Source organism: Acinonyx jubatus, chromosome D3, assembly GCF_027475565.1.
Source record: "Acinonyx jubatus isolate Ajub_Pintada_27869175 chromosome D3, VMU_Ajub_asm_v1.0, whole genome shotgun sequence".
Classification (NCBI taxonomy): Eukaryota; Metazoa; Chordata; class Mammalia; order Carnivora; family Felidae; genus Acinonyx; species Acinonyx jubatus.
The window spans coordinates 63958972-63976691 of NC_069392.1; the positions used below are offsets into that span (position 1 = coordinate 63958972).

The 17720-nt window shown below is 42.2% G+C and overlaps 1 protein-coding gene across 5 annotated transcripts in view; it reads left to right on the forward strand.

The window, feature by feature from the left end:
* The window catches only part of SLC14A2 (solute carrier family 14 member 2), a 442799-nt gene that overhangs the window by 73346 nt on the left and 351733 nt on the right, over positions 1-17720 (forward strand). The window contains exon 1 of one of the 5 annotated variants that reach the window (XM_053205527.1): positions 7978-7995. The exons of the other annotated variants lie outside the window; for them this stretch is intronic. The gene's annotated coding sequence lies outside the window, so the exon portion shown is untranslated. Of the gene's footprint in view, positions 1-7977; positions 7996-17720 lie in introns of those variants that run through there. 5 annotated transcript variants of the gene reach the window in all.

The following is a 17720-nucleotide window of genomic DNA, read 5'->3' on the forward strand; positions in this document are numbered from 1 at the left end:
GGGCATTTCTCATTTTGCTTTATTGCTATTAGCATACAATTGAGTTTCTCTCCTCTTTATCATGGCCCATGTTTCCATCTTTGTCCATATGATCACATGGTCTTGATTGGATGCTCAGAGCCGTTTGGATTCAGAAATAGTCAACATTTTGAACATTGTCTCTTGCCACCTTCCGCCTCTTCATCCAGTGCCATCTATTATGCCCTTCATCCACACATGTCCAAAACCCCCATGGCATTGCGGCCTCTCCTTTCCCCTTTATTAAAACCTGACTTGTGATTTCTCATGGGTGCCAAGTTCCAAATCTCAGAATTCAGAATTTTGGTGGTGGAAAAAAATGAAGGGACTATATTTGCCCCCATTTTGTAGAAGCCTAAGGGAGGGCACTCTAAGTTTTGGCTGAGTGTTGCTTTTGTTCATCCCATACCATATCTTCTCCCTCTCAGAAGCTGGGGGACTGAGAGGGTTTCTAGTGTTCAAAATCCCTCTTTCTTTTCACTGGCATTCACTGTTCTAATGTATGCATGACTCTGTGTGTGTGTGCACGCGCGCATGCACTTGCACACACACAAGCATGCATGTCCACAAATGTTAGGGTCCATAATACACAGTACCTGCAAATGCTCATAGATGTTATGGAAGTGATGGAAGGGCTGTGCCAATCTCGCAAACACAGAGCATGTGTTATTCTAAGACTTTGGCTTTCCAAATGGGAACATGTAAAAACAGCTGATAGATTTATGTTCATGTATTAAACAGGCCACCCAGCCCCGGTGTAAAATCAGGGTGACAACAGAATACATCACTGTTCCCGGCAGCTACCTGGGTGCACTCATTACCCAGTGGAAAATGGGCCAGGCTTGTTCATTAGAACTCCCTTCTCCTAAGGAGAGCCATTTACACGCTGTCTCATTTAAAACAAACAAACTAACCCCACAGAGATTTAAAAGAAAGCAGAAAGACCTTTCCCTTTATAGCTTCTGGAAGGTGGTGCGTGTTACTCCTGTTTGCCTGTGTCTAAGCTGTCGTGGATGAAGGATAACCGCACACCTGCTCAGAAGAGGGAATTGTTTCCTTGTGGGAGGAGGGATTACCTGTCGGCATTAATTAGAAAGAGGTAAAAGCTGGTAAATATTTTGGGGAGGAATTACTGCAACTTGCATGAACAGCATACTGATTGCCACCCATGTCACCTCAGAGGAACAAAAGGGCAGGTTGGAATTAGGGTACCATCCTGTGAACGCTCGCATGCAGGTCAAGGCCCTGCAGGTGATTTCCCACACAGACACCTGGAGAGCAACAGCTCACGGTCTGTGGTAAGGGAGTTCATTGTTAGCCCCTGAGGGAGTTCATGGGTACAGGACACAAAAGTGTTCTCTCCCAGACAGCTTGCAGCCTTACCTTCTCAAATTCTGATGCTGTGAAATTTCAGGAAGGAAATGGAGGCCACATGGTGGCCATGAGAATCAATGATTACCCCTCACTCTGTCCCTTCTGTCCTCCTGCACCCCACCTCACCAGCTGTCCCAGACTTACACCTTTCCTCTCAGACTCTTTGGCTGTTTGTCTGGGCTCCCTTCTTCCCAAGGGTGCTCCTTGCTCTCATAAGCCATTTGGGCAGTGCCTCCTACTTTAAACTTCTCCCAGACACCACAAAGTCCTCTCCCTTTGGCCTGACACCAGCAACAGGGGATAAAAACCCCCAGGACCCCTGCTGGCATGGCTGCCCTGGCCAACCATAAGCCTGGGGACTGGATAGCCCCAGTATGCTACCCTTCTTGCTGCTGAATCCTGCTGGGAGCAGGACAACTGTTCTTCAGTCTTACTTCCTTTTGTCGCTTGCCCAACAGCCTTGAGCAAGTTACTTTAGTTCTGTGAGCTTCCATTTTGCCTCTCTAAACAGGGACACTCTTACTTATAGAAATATTCAGTTCACAGGGTTTCTGGGAAGTAAAAAAAAAATGAGAGGAAGACAGTGAATGAACCTTGCAGACACAAAGGGGCAAATGGTGGCATCTGCTGCTTCTGACCCTTCTCCTTCTCAGACATCTTTTCTTGGGTCTAAGGTGGACTTAGGAGTAGAGTCCGTTGCCGAAAATCTAAACCAAACTCTGTGATGCTCCTAGTGGTCTAACCCTGTGTGTTGGAATTGATTATACATGGTGAGCTGCCTTGCCCCAGACTCCTGAACACATAGATGGCATGCCAGGATCCCCTGCTCCACCCTCCATGGGGCAGGAGGGTGGGTGGTGATAATAATAGCAAACACTGGAAGATACAGTTCACTTGCCCTGCCTGAAAAGGGTCCCTGGGCCAGTGCCCCACCTCTCTAGACACCTCGTTTTATTCATAGGCAGTTTGGGAGAGAGGTGGGCAGGCGTGATATCCTTACTCACCACTTCTCGCTTCTCTATGTGGCATACGTTGCCAGACACATAGTATATACTGAACCCCAAAACAGACCATATATTTGAGGAGAATAAAACCATGTCTGTTAGGGAACTGCAGAAACAGGAAGAATAATAGTTCCTTCCTTGTAAGGATTCTGAGTGGCAATTGAGATCGTTCTTACATAGCTGACATAGTACCATTCTGCGAGTGCAGAGAGCATGAACTTTCCCTCTGCTACGCTTTTGATCTTATTCCCAGCCCCCACCCCCTCACACACACACACACACACACACACACACACACACACACACACACCTCTTACTCCCAAGGGGATATGTGGACTCTGAGGACTAGGGACATCTCTAATCCTACTTGTGGTTCCTGTGAGGGTGAAACCACCTACATGCAGTAACAGTGCATTCCACCAATTCATGCTAAACATGAGTGAAAGCATTCTGGGGCTCTCTAACCCAGGATCTCACTGGTCTGTGCAGGGCCTGGGGCCATCAAGGTATACCCTAGCTCTGAGCAAGTAGGTGCCCAGACACCTGTTGATCATTCTCAGCCACCTCAACAAAGACACTTGCCTTCCTTCCATGGGGTAGTATTGGCAGGGACCCAGTACACTGCTCATCCTTTGCTTTCATCATTGCGTCCATATCTCTCACACTACTTTCTGTTGTTTAATTTCTTATCACATTTTAAAATCTTTTTTATTTTAAAATATTTTTTAATTGGTGGATATGCACCACCAGCCCAAGGGAGGAGGCAGCAAGGATGCTTAAGCAAAAGAGAACTGACACTATCCCCCTCCAATTCCAGTCACCTCCACAGTGGTCCTATGAGCCCCTGGGAGCCAAGATTTAATAAAAATTCCCTAATTAAATACCCTGGGATTCCACTAACACAAAATTCTACCCATCAATATAAGAGGGAGACAGACCTATTTTTTTATTTATTATTTATTTTGAGGGAGAGAGAGAAAGTGAGCACAAGCCAGAGAGAGGCAGAGAGAGGGAGAAAGGGAGAATCCCAAGCAGGCTCCACACTGTCTTCACAGAGTCCAATGCAGAGCTCGAACCTACGAACCCTGAGATCATGACCTGAGCTGAAGGTTGGACACTTATTTAAAGAGCTGGACGCTTATTTGACTGAGCCACCCTGGCTCCCCAACAGTCCTATTTTTTTAAAACCCACAGCGCTGTTATATAAACTCCACTGAACCACAGACCAATGTTCCTTAACTTCTACCCTGTCTCCCTGACCAGGACACCTAGAAGCCCTGCTGTATGTGCAAATTGGCTAAGTTTCTGGAATATAGTCTTTATCCTCAAATGAAAAACTCTTCTGGCATCATCTGTATCCCGTGTGTGGTCCAGGTACACCTATTTCCCCTAAAAGTATCCCCAAGGCTGAGCAGAGGGGAGGTGGTTACTAATCTCCAACTGGGTATGTTAACTCACAAAGAGCCCCTCTCCATTAAGAGGTACCAAGGTGTTATGCAAGGTAAGGATTTTGTTTTCTTTTAACATCATTTAAAGGGTCACTGTCAAGTTGAGGCAAGACCTGATGAACCTGAGAGAATAACTCTGTGCCTTGATAAATGAGTTTGTACACTGAAAGAGAGAAATATGGCACATGGTGAGGGCTTCCTTGCTGACAAATGGACAGATACAATGGATTCTTGATAATAACATTGACAAGGCCTCCAACTGCCAAGATCCCATCTGTGGCTGCTCTTCCCTCCACCCACAAACCTTCAAGCTTCCATTGCACTGTTTTAAACCTGCATTGTTAAAAGCAAGGCAAACTCACTCACTTTCTCCTGAGACTTCTCAGTTTTGTGTGGCTATGAGCTTCTCAGACATGTTTGCTGGAGTTTGGTTCACAGCGGAAGCCAGGATGTACTGCAGGGGGCAGGCAGAAGGGGAATCAGCTCTGAGGTGGAAAGAATGTTGGCTTGAGGGTCAAGAGACGTGGGTTCTATTGCTCTACTATGAGTGACAGTGGGAACCTAGAACTGTTCTGTCCAACAGAGCAGCCACCAGCCCTGCACAGCTACTGAGTACTTGGAATGTGGCCAGTCCGATTTGAGATCTGCTCTAAGGGTAAAAAACACACTGGGTTTCAAAGACTTCGTGCACACACACAAAAATATCTCATTGGTAATTTTTGTGTTGATTACATATTGAAATGATACAATTTGGATAAATCAGATTAAACAAAATAATTGATTTCATCTGTAATTTTACTTTTTAATGTGGCTACTAGAAAATTTAAAATTTCACACATGACTTACATTATATTTCTATGGGTCAGTGCTGCCCTAGACTAATCAGTACAGCTTCCCTAATTGGTAAAATTAGGTATGTTAGAGACCACCTCTGACAATCAGTATTTTCCTTGCATATGCTATATCCTCCAAGGTTCACTGACTTCTTTGATATTTTAGAAATGATTCCCCAACATCATCAGTGGATGTTAAAGAAGTACTGAATACAAAACATGTCATGTGGGACACATGTTGGCATCCAGGCACTATAAAGATATAAAAAACATGAGCCCCACCCTCAAGCAGCAAATGCTGGGAGTAGAGTTATAAGACATGGAAACACAAAATAATCACTGATGATACAGAGTCAGATGTAATTAAATGCCAACTTAGTTCTTTGCACGATATAGGATGTGTAAGTCTTTAATCAGAGGACTTCACATGGGGAGACTCCTAGTGGGGATTAATGGTGAGAACAAAACAAAGATGCGACTATTATTTCTCATTCTCCCATAAATAGTTGCATGACAATAATGGGGAAAGATGAGTGAGCTAAGTGTTCTCCAAAACAGAAAATGTCTACCGAGCCATTATCTTTCCCTCTAAGAATATTTCCCCTGCTTTTTTTTTTCCCATCAAGATTGGGACACCTGGTGGTGCTACCCCTTGCTTCTGCCATTTTCTCCAAACTCCCAACTGTGGGAAGCTAGAGATGATAACAAGCCTCTCTGAGGCAATGGGGGGTTATATTAGAGAACTCTGGCAACAAAGAACAGTAAAGGTGTGAGGCATGTTTTACTCCTCCAGGAGAGGGAGAAAGTGGTGTTGCAGCACACTCCTTGGCATACTGAGTAGCTTCCAGTCTGCTTTGTGACTTCCCTTCCCCAGCCTGGAGACAAATGCCCCCCTCAGCAAATGCGACCATAGCATTTCATAAAGCTTACATAGGTGTTATGGTGATGAATCAATTGAACTGTCATGCTATTCCAGGTTCCTGTACTGGGGGAAAAAAAAGCCTTTGGAGAAAACCACGAACTGGCCCTCATCCTCCCTCTCCTTCAAAGTTTTCCTCCCAGCTAATCCAGGAAATAACATCGCAGAGGCTCCCATCTTGGTGTGTGTGGTGTTTTTAAATCCCTTCTAAATGGCTAAGAAGGCAATTCTTTTCAGTCATTTGCTTTGTGCAGCCCTCCCCTTTCCTGGCAGAGACAGTGTATGCACTCTATTAGAGCATTTTTTTTCTACATATAATGGCACCAATTAAATTACCTTGCAGCCCGACCTTAATCTGGCAGGAATGATTATTCCATGAAACAGTTAGGGCTCTAATTGACATGAAGTGCCTGCAAAATATGTCTTTTGCGGCAACCCCTGTCAAAGTCACATTGATATGCTAATCCCTATAGCTGGCAGAATCACTTCATAAAGAGAGACATTGAAAATTGAATTATTTCAATTTCAGTACCTAGGAATCTAGTGATCTGTCTGTATATGTAACTAAGTAGGTGCAATACTTTATATGGGTAAACAGCTGTACTAGGGCGTTGCCATGGAAACTGCTTGACTCATGGCAGTTGTGTTAGTGATGAAGTCATTAGCAGTGTGAAATGTACTTTGAGGTTGTCAAGTGTAACACTCCAGGAATATTTCAGCGGTATTAGTGGAGCCTTTTCATTTACATAATTTAGGCTTTCACACATGATCTCATTATGGTGCAAGGAAGGAGTGGGTTGTGGGGGCAGTTGTACCCAGACCAGATGAATCTCCATTATAACACTCAATTATTATTCTTTCCACCTGAAATAGGGTCCCCCAAATAAGTCTTATGGGAAATTGATAACTCCCTCAGAACAATGACTTTGAGAAGCCCTGTTGGTTGTGGGACAGGCTGGCTTAGCCTACATGTTGCATGTGCAGTTAGAAACTATTGAGTATATTGGGCCAGTTTATCTCCAGATGCACCCGTTTTTTTTGTTCTGATGTTTCATTAACCTTATAAATTAGGAAATAAAACTTTAAAGTCACAAGATTCATTTTTTAATCACTATCCAAGTAAGTGTTATCCCCTTTCATGTGCATCTCCAGTAGCTCCTTAATGATCACAGTGATGATGCAACGTATGTTATTAGTGGATTTCTAGTTTGGAAATTGTCTTCCAAGTCAAATTACGAGCCCTATTTTTTGGCCCCCCAAAAGATGATTAAACTTCTTCCAGGTTCTTTGGGGTCAGTTCTGAAGGATTTCTGGCCATTTCACAAAATCAGGTCACCCTGAATCAGACTCTGAGCACTCTTCCAAAAGGAGGATTCTAAACATATTTTAAACAGCAATTACTTTATTAGTGTAAACAGGCAACTTCCCATGGGGAACTTTTTTGACATGCAAAGCACTCAGATGTATGAATATAGGCATATGAGTTTATAGCTACATCTCAGTTTTTCATTTGGTATTCTGAGTTTTTTTCACCCGCCATTCATTTCATTCATGTATTCACTTGTCAAATATTTACATATGTACATATGTGTGTGTGTGTGTGTGTATATATATATATATATATATATATATATATATATATATATGCGCAGTTGTAAGAACCAGAAATGATGAGAGGGACCAGAGGGAGGTGCCTAATTTAGATTGAAGGGATCAAGCAAGGTCATCAGGAGAAGTGCCATTTTAAGTTGATATTGGAGAGATCTGAGGAATGTGGGGAGAGTAAGAGGAAGCATATTTTACACAGGAGACAGCCCATGTGAGACACTGAGGCCAGGGGAGTTTGCTGGGATGAAGGAATTTAAAGCAAGTAGGAATGAGTTCACTCTAGGCCTCATATTTGGAGGGAAAACAGATGTCATCTGAAAAGGGTCATTGCATTTACCATATTCAGATGAGTGATGATTTTCAAAGAATGCCATCCACATAGGATGAGAATCTTCACATTTTCCAGAAGTTTAAATATCTGTCGAAAATCTCAAATAGCCACACATTTTTATGCCTGTTTTTCCCTTGTGTATAGTGAGTCATCAAACAGGTATTAGATATTTACTCATGGAAGTAACTTCTAGGCTATGCCATAGGGTCTGCTCTAATTTACTTTTTTTCCTTGACTTCTAAATAAATTACTTTCTAATCAAATTTCCCTGCACTTTATATATCCTTTGACTATGCAAGCTATAAATTAATATTAGTACTATTAATATTAGCATATCTGTTGCTGTTCCTATTAACTTGTGACAGGGACAAACTGTTATTTATTTTGCTTCCCCCTCAATTATCTTTTAGAACTATATCGCATAGGTATTATAGAAGTTACTAGAAGGAACGCATGAATGGTAAGTGCTGTGCAACCTGGCATGCCTTCCTTGGTCCTATAAAATCCTTACGTGTCTACTAAGCTAAATTGTTCCTGCAGAGGAATTTTACAAATGTGAACAGGAGTAACTTGAAAATTATTTCTGTGGTCAAATATATTTGACTACATTATATAACACTGTTATGAAGACACACAGTGCATATTGGCATCTTACAAGCTTGGAATCCTGCTTTAAAGATGATACTTAACTTTGCTTACTCCTGAATTCCCAAGCTCAGTTAATCATAGACCTCCCTCTGTTCCCCACTCCGTTTTGGCCACATATTTCTCAGCATCTGTGAAGTGCAGTTCAGGGAACCTAGTTCATGTTAAGGCTTTTTCAAAATGTTTGAAATATACATATTTGTTTTTCTAGTTTTTGAAAGCATATGACAGTCTTCAGTTAAAGTGAATCCTTAATGAATCATAAAACTTTTCCTTTCATTCCATTACTCACTGGTCAAATATACATTGATTACCTCCAGTGGACTGGTAGTGTGCTAGAACTCATAGTTCAAGCAAAGCAATGAATAAGAAATCCCATTCTTGCAGTGATGTGGTAAGTGGTGATGGAGCTTGTCCCAAGGCTAATCTTGGCACAGAAGTGCAAGCCCCTCCCATTCCATTTTGGACCAATGGGAGATTGTGATTTATACCAGTGATGAGCCATTTTTCAGCTTGGTTCCATATTACCCATTCACTTTGCACCCTCCTTAAATGTTCCTTAATATACATTTTTTAAAGTCTTTTTTTTTTTTTTTTGAGAGTAGGGGAACACCCATGGAAAATGCAGCTGCTCATAGCTCTCCAAGTCCCTTGATATGCCACTTGCAGCAGTGGTGGTGATTGTGACCACTACAGGCATTATTATGGGTTGTCATAGGGCTGTCTAGGATCATCATCAAGAAGCTGTCCATCCTCTTCACAGACTGTAGCTTCCTACAACTGAAAAGGAGAAGAGGAAAGAACCCATTACAAACATGTTTCCTTAGAAAAGGTCAGGGCACAGTCACTGCTGGATAAGAATCAGCACATTTCTCGGAAGCAATACCAATCCTTTCCATCAGTCCTCCCAGTGAGGCATGTCATGTTCTGTCCATTTTTACAGGCCTTATCTATCCACAGCCTGCCTTTTCGCCTTGATAACTGATTTCTGCACTATCAATCGCGTTGGCTATGGGAGCTATCTGAAGGACCGCAGAAGTGGGCGAAATGCCAGATTTATCTCACTTTCCCTCTCTGGTGTCTTTTATCATAGAAATACTTACTTGCTGTATAACTTAACCATGGGCTACTGAATTGAGCTCCAACTTTGCCCGTCCGCAGAATGGGAATAACAACTAATATTAACCTCAAGGGACTGTTGTAAGCAAAAAGCAGATCACAGAAGGAAGAAACTACAGGGGATATGCCACAGGGTAAATGCTCAAAGAATGTTCCCTATTTTTTTTTTTTTTTGCTCATCATTTCTTAATATTCTTTATATCATTTCTTAGGTTTGGAATTAATTTTTGAATGAAATAAGTCTTAAGTGAGCACCAGACATCTAATTCAGCAAATATTTATTAACTATCCATGATGTGCATGAGGAAATAAAGGGGCTCTGAGGAAATAAAGGTCAATAGAATAAGAATCTTGTCTCCAGAGGACAGCACCATGGAATAAAGGACCTTAGAATTTACTATGTGTTCCGTCTTGGGATGGAATGGGGTAGGTACAATTGTAAGACAAAACAGTCCTAGTCTCCCAAAGATCCTATGACTGTTCCTGTACAGAGACATTAGCTTTTTATGCAGGGAGCAGGTTAGGTTGAGATATAATTAGACATCCAACTGATGGAACTGTTTCTGTGGCATAAAGTAGAGAAGCCAGATGTGAAGCTAACCTGGCTACAACATCTGTCACCCAGGGGTTCATTTGGTATCTCAAAATTAGCTAAACCAAAAAACAAACAAACAAACAAACAAACAAAGGTTAGCTAAACCAGTGTCTTGGTCCTTTCACCAAATGATCAGGGAGTCAACCTTCCCCCTAGAATTTTGCTGTTGGGTCCATCAGTTAAGAATAACTATATTCCTGCTCTGGGTACCCCAAACCCACTCTCTATGCCCATCAGTAGGAGTTGATGTTCCCCAAGCTCTGTTTTCAGCAATGGTAAGGGGGCATTGTTTGTGAAGAGTGGTGGTCTCTACTTCCTCAGTTTATGGAGAAATGTAAGACAACTTCTTTTCTGAATGTATTTGTCCCAGGGTAACCATCATAAAAGTGTCTGTCTCTGTTGGCTGAGATATTTTTCTCCTTTTCAAATATCCTATTGTTCTTTTCATGTTTATTGTTTCCTTTATGCCTCTTTGATAGCTTCTTTTGAGGCCTTGTAACATATTTTGATACTGAGTAAGGAAGGCAGATATGAGACCCTCTATTATTCTGCCTCTTATTTTGATTTAAAGTTACATGTTCCCCTATGGAAGAAAACAATAAAAATACAGTGCTGGAAGAAGGAAAGAATGTGGGAAGATGAATAGGAATCTGTTTCACTGGAGAATGAAAGAAGAAGAAGGATATTGGGCATAACAATCAATGCAGGAGATCATGAGTGACACTCAGTCTATTAACCTGATAATAACTGCCTTGTTAGATTTATTTCTTGAAGGTGCAGCAACTACTGAAAGACAGTCTGAAAGTGTGGTTTCTCCCGATATGTTGTCTAATTCAGTGTAATCACCATCTTTTATGTATTAATTATAGCTTAGCTTCACAATTGGAATGAACGGAAGAGCTGACATCAAATCAGGCCAGATTTGATTAGCATTCTTTGACAGAATTCTTATCCAGGATGGCATTTTGAATCTCACATCCTCTGAGGACGAATGTGGATGAGAGCATTTTGTCAGTGATCGTGAGCAGGGTCGCACATCAAGCCAGGATGCTCCATGTGGAAGTTACCTGCCGTGGAAGAGACAGGCTTAGTTCTAATTCCTGTTCTGTTACCTGGTAGCTATGGATTTGGGACAGATCACCCGAACTTCCTGAGTGTCAGTTGCTTAATCTACAAAATAGGAGTAAAAATAGCCATTCTGTTGACCCAACAGGATCATTTGGAGGGTCCAATGGGATAATGTACATGAAAGTGCATTAACAGGTGTTAATGTCAGTCCCTGAGTGACCAGAGACACCAATCCCTGCCAGACGAATAGCTCTATCTTCACTAGTCGTCTTCAGGGTCCAGGTTATTATTTCTGCACACAGCAGGCACTTGCCCCATGGGATTGACCAAACAACCTGACTGTCCAGCATGGGCATCACCCTGAAGGAGAGAGTTTACAATCCCATTTAGAACACAGATAAAATGTGACAAGCCACTCATTCAAAAGGTCAAAATAAGTTCACTTTAAAGACAAAGAGGCATTTTATACTCTACGCCTGTGTCTCCATTTTAAAAAGTAAGTGGAAAAATCCTTCAAAGATGAATTTACTTAATCAGGCCACAGTTGGAGCCATGAAAAACCTATAATCATAATATAGTATCTTCTGAATATTTATTACTTTTAACTGGACATACGCATCATTTCTTTTATTCCTCACATCATTTTCTGTAAAGTAGCAAGAGAGATAATTTAAGATTTAGGAAAATGTGTTCTAGAACCATTTGTCGGAAGAGACATCCCTGTAATTGGTAGAGCAGCAGTGAGAAAGCAGGCCATCCGGGGCAATGCTTGTTGCTGTTACTTAGAGAAAAGGCTAATGAAATACCCATTTATTTAAAGTGGCTTGTTTGTTTTGTCTTCCCCTTGATGCAAATATGACAGTGCAGCATGCAAAAATCTACCGGGAGCTCCGGCTACACCTATCCACAGGCAATATCTACAGCAAGTACGGTGTTAAGACCTGTTTACTCTCTACTGATCAAATAATTTCAAAATAGGATTTCCTCTTCCTGAGGCTCCTTTCGCCACCTTTTATTCCCCAGCCTTTGCCCCCTGTAGCTTCATTTTTCTTCCTCTTGTTTAGATAGCAAACCTGATCAAAGACCATCTGTCTGCAGGCTTTCAGTGGAGGTTAGCATGCATCAGAATGTGATTAATGTTTGATTGTATATTAACATTATTTTAATTATGAAAACTGAAATTTAAATAAAAATATCCAATTTAAATCTCTCCCAAAGTCAGCCTCCTGTGTGGTTCTCTGGGAGAGAAAAGAGGGGGATTTTCTGACCTAATTCACTGGGAAGACTGAGAGAGCATATACCCCCAAAGGCCAGGTTTTCTTGCTCTTTAGTATGACAGTGACATCTTTCTCATTCTCTACTAAGGAACAATTCACCAAGTTTTTGTGTTTTTAAAGACACAGTCTGGAGCTGAGCTGCTTGACCCATTGGTTGAAGAGCCATTGTTTAGCTGTGAAAAAATGCAGAGTAACTGATAAAGCCCATCACAAGCCCTCTGGCTAAAAGGTAGTTTTGTTTTGCAAATAAGATTCTTTGACACATTAGAAATTCGGTAAAAGAGATAAGGCATTCAGCTTGGGTTCTGAATAGACAGTGTTCATGGGAGATAGCTCAGCTCCTAATGCATAAAGAGTGGGGTTCACAGGAGTGCTGCTGGTGTTGCCCATGACATTGAGCTGCCACCAGTAAATGCAAAGCTCTTTCTCTTTAGAGGGTTTCCAGCATTCTGTGCAAAGATCTGTTCTATGTAAAGACAGGGAATTAGGGAGAGACTCTTGGCATGCCACTTTAACTATTGTCTTCTCTGGGCCTTTGCTATTGTGATGATGATGTAGATTAGATCCCAGGAAAAGGAAGGGAGGGACACACACACACACACACACACACACACCCTACTTTATAATGCAGCTGAGGAAAATAATGCAGCAGGTCCCCTCTGCTGCTCCTTTCCTGAATCAAGTCCTGGCCTAAGAGAGTCAGTTCCCAGTACTTGTGTCTTTGTTTGGTCCTCCTAGGCTGTCTCAAATGGTGCTAATGCTTGAGGCTGGCAGAAAGATGTGCAGGGGAGTGGCTTCCTGGCTTTTTATTCTTGTTAGTTATTTGGCCAGTAATTAGGTTTGTGGTTTTGCCTTGTGCATTTTCCACAGGAAGAGGAGTGGCTACTCCATCTTAATTATTGTCCCTTGGAGGTCAGGACCCAAAGGCAGGTCCCGGCTTGGTCCAGGCACGGTTCAGAAGAGAGGCTATGGCTTCAAGAAGGGAAAGAGTAAGACCACCTATGTGGCACTGTTGCTCTCTCTTGTCTGTGTGTCAGCATCTAGCAGCCCTTTCTGAGGACTTGCAGTCTCCTGTGTTGTAGGATTTCCTTCTTCCATTTTTCAACAGAAGTAGTGAGGTAGGGGCTGTCACATCTTCATTTTATAGTTGAGGGCCCTGGGGCTCAGAGAAGTTAAGTAAATTGCTTAGGTTTGCACAGATAGTTAAGTAGTTAAGCCTGCTGTGTCTGTCTCCAGAGTCCTTGTCACTAATATGTAATTTTACTGAACCCTCCCACATTGAAGTCTAAGAAGCTGCATCATTTCCTTCCCATTTAATTTGAAACTGATGATAATGCTGTGTTGTAATAATTCATTCACATAATCAAAAAAAAAAGTTTATTTATCACTGTCTTAGTCCATTCAGGCTGCTATAAAAATACCAGATACTGGGTAGCTTGTAAACAATAGAAATTTATTGTTTGTGGTTCTGGAGACTGGGAAGTCCAAAATCAAGGCACCAGCATGGTTGGGTGAGGGTCCTCTTCCTGGTTCATAGTGAAGGGGAAGAAACATAATTTGACCCTTCTGAGTTCTTGGCTGAGACCTCTGTAATAATAGACTAACAAGAGAGAAACAAACAGAAATTTATTAACGTGTACTTTGTATGCACAAAGGAGATATCAGAAAAAAAAAAGAATAACTTTAGAGGTGGCTGAGAATTCAGGCTTAAATACCATCTTAATAGAGAAAGGGTTGGGGAGATGTAGGCCTCTTAAGGAAAAAGAAATGATTCTTAGGGAAGATAAATGGGCCCTTAAAAGAATAGACTGGAGGTATGATAGTTTGTGACAAAGCCTGTCTGGGTGTTGTGTTGACTTCCAGTCTCCTCTCCTGTGATAAGATTTAGTCCTTTCTGGTTGATGACACTTTTGGGGAGGGGATTGACACTTACATTCCTTTTGGAAGATCTGTCTTTAGGCAGATAAAGGGAGTTCAGAGAAAGCCTCTCCCTGCATTTTCTGGTTGGAAGGTGGAGGAGGGACTAGAAAGGATCCTCTAAACTAGGAAAGCACTTTGAGACAAAGAAACAAGGCAGGCAACTCCATGTGGTTTACACAGAAATTTATTCAGCATGAGTTCCAGAGAAGATCTGGTGGACCACAAGGTGGACAGCTGTGCAGCTATTCTCTGCAAAGTCTGGACCTCAGTCTACAGATTTTTATAGAGCAAGGGGATGAGCAGGAGGGCACTGTGGTGAGGTCCACACTTATCAGAACTTGTGGCGCCGTCAGGAGGGGTTGGGGAACTATATTGTCTCTACTCGTTATCGAAACAAATTTAGGAAAACCAGAACAAGCCTCCGTGCAGTCTGGCCATGGCATACATTAACCTCCAAGGGGCCTGGAACGTGTAGCCTTCAGGGATGTCATCAAAGATGGAGTCACTATTGTCAGTACTCCTACATGCTGTTTTTCAAGTGCTATGAAGTTCAAAATGATCAGTATGCCAATGTGGCATATTTTAGCCAGTGCCTTCTCACTGTGTCTTCACATGGTAGAAGAGGCTAGGGATCTCTCTGGAACCTCTTTTATAGAGGCACCAGTCCCATTCCTGAGGGTGCCACCTTCATGACCTGAGCACCTCCCAAAGGCCCTACCTCCTAATATCATCAAATTGGGCATCAGGATTTCAGTATAGGAACGGGGTGGGGGGGGGGGCGGGCGGGGAGCAGAGGCAAGCGGCACAAACATTCAGTCCATAGCAGTTACCTCTTACATGCCAGTCACTGGACTAGATGGTATAGGACAGGTGAAAATTAAAACAAAACTTCCTTTTCATAAGTAAAAATAGTTAATAGTGAATCCTGATTACTTTCCCACTATGGACCAGGCACTGTCTTAAGCATTCTACATACTTAAATATGATGAATCCTCAGAGCACCTCTGAGGTAAGTACTATTATTATGCCCATTTTATAGATGAAGAAATGGAGGCATTGATGAGTACATTCCTTCCCCAAGATCACACAGCTAGTGTGAGGTAGATCTTGGTTTGAACCCTGTCTGACTCACAGCCTGTATTTGTTGCCCCAGGAGCAGCCTCATAAAGGAGGCCGATATGTGTCGAATATCTCTGCTATAACAGAGGAAATATCACATGGCCAATAGGAAAAGGAGATGATGCTGTTGTGGGAGGATTGTTATCTGGGCCTTGAAGGTTGGGTAGGAGTTGGGGTCAATGAAATGTGGATGATGTGACTTCCTACATAAGCAAATCATCTGCCTGCTGGCTGGCTCAAGGATTACCACTAAAAAAGTTTATGATTTATAAAACATTTTTACAATTGTGTAAGGAGGGCAGAGTAATATTACCCCATTTTAGAGACCAGGAAACTGAGGCTTAGTGGGGACTTATTCATGGTCACATACCACAGCTAGTAGTTGAGTCAGGACTAGAACCTAATACTGACCCTGTGGTTCTCAACTCTGCTATTTTGACCTCACTGAGCTGCTATACTGGGTGGATAAGAAGCCAGTGAATAAAGACAACTTAGGGTCCCCCAGACACAGCAGAACAGAAGGAGGACCTGGAGTCCCACCTGAGCTGGCCAGAGGCTGTACCATTCATGGACCCGTGGCAGGTCCATCCAGAAGCCTCTTCTCCTTTACCCTTTAAAAGAGGCCTGACCTGCCTACCTATTTACCAAGAAAGAGGGAGTTGCTGAGAAAAACTAAGAAGTGGATATTGGCATCACAGATACTCACATTTGTGCCTGCTCTTGGCTCAGAGAATTTGTGACTGATTTCAGAAATTTTGTTTTTGCTCCATTCAATCAAACTGGTTTGTTTGTGTGGTGAAGTTATAAGCCAAAGCAACAGCTTTGAGAAAGGAAAATGCAATCTATCAAGCAGGTTGTTTCCTCTCCATAATGCCAAATCATCGGTTGGGATGATTTTTGTACCCTGTATAGTCTCCTGTTGCTCCTCTTCGGAAACCTTTTCTACAACCTTCTGGTCTACTTACTAATCCCTGAATGCGCCACAAACATTCTCACCACCGTGAATATTTACTCTTGTTTAAAATATTGCTCGTCCACCCCCACAAAGCTCCATGCTCCTGTTTTCCAGGTCAGGCCCTCCCCTGAATATTCCACCCAAAGAACACTTGTCTCTGAAGCCTGTTTCTCAGTGCCAGCCCTCAGGTCTCATTACCTCTGTTGGGTTCTTCCAGGTCTTACAATGGCCACTCTATTTCGTGTTCCCCTCTCTGCCCTGTAATGCTTATCATCTATGTTTATGTCTCCTCTCTTTTCATCTACACAGGAGACCCTGCAGAGGAAGAGACCAAGTCTGTGCTTGGTACCTCTCTGAAAAATGTCACATAATCTAGTCCTGAATGAGGCTGTTGTGGGTTTTATCAACTCAAGATACTTTGGTTGATCTCTAACAGGTCCATTTTCACATGATGGTGTCTCTGGCTGCTGAGGTTTGGAATAAGTAGATGGTTGGTCTATACTCACTTGTAGATAGCTGGAAGCCATTGAATTAGCTGATATCTGCACTAGCAGGAACCTTGCAGAGTAGATTTTCCAATGACTTTATTCACTAGATGAGGACATTGAAGCCCAGAGAGGGACAGTGACTTTGTCAAAATTCTCTCAGGAAGTTATGGAGTAAGGCCCCTTGTCTGTTTGTCTGGGCCCCCTGGCTCTTTTCCCATCACTCTACCTAATCTTTCCAGTATGTCTGGCTCCTTATACTTTCCAGAGATGGGAACCTTCATTCTTTCTGTGTTTCTTTCTCTTTCTTTCTTTCTTTCTTTCTTTCTTTCTTTCTTTCTTTCTTTCTTTCTTTCTTTCTTAATTTTTTTAATGTTTGTTTATTTTTGAGCGAGAGAAACAGAGCATGAGCAGAGGTGGGGCAGAGAGAGGGAGACACAGAATCTAAAGCAGGCTCCAGGCTCCAAGATGTCAGCACAGAGCCTGACGCAGGGCTCAAACCCATGAACTGTGAGATCATGACCAGAGCTGAAGTCGGACACCCAACCAACTGAACTACCCAGGCACCCCTTCTTTATTTCTTATTTAGCTATCCATTCTTTGGTTTTATCAAGTCCTGGATCAGGGTCTTTTTTCTATACCCAACAGAAACTCAGCTTCTATTACAGAAAGAAAAATACTATTCTTGTAAGTTCATATGCTCATCCTAGTATAAGCCACTGCTTGTATCTCTTACATTTCAGATTCAGTCTTTACTCATAAAATACATGTAGTATAAGTGAGAAGATGGGACATGTGCATGGAAACTGTTAGCAAAAATATAGAGCAGTGAGTGATCATTGTTCAAAGTCATTAACCAATCAAACAAACTACTAAAACAATTCCTCACAAAGATCCTTCCTGTGGAAGTCAGTATTGGGTAACTATGGATAAAAGGCAATCTCTTTGTCACATGTCAAAGCCAGGGTCCAAGATCACTGTGCATCAAGGAACTTTCATGGA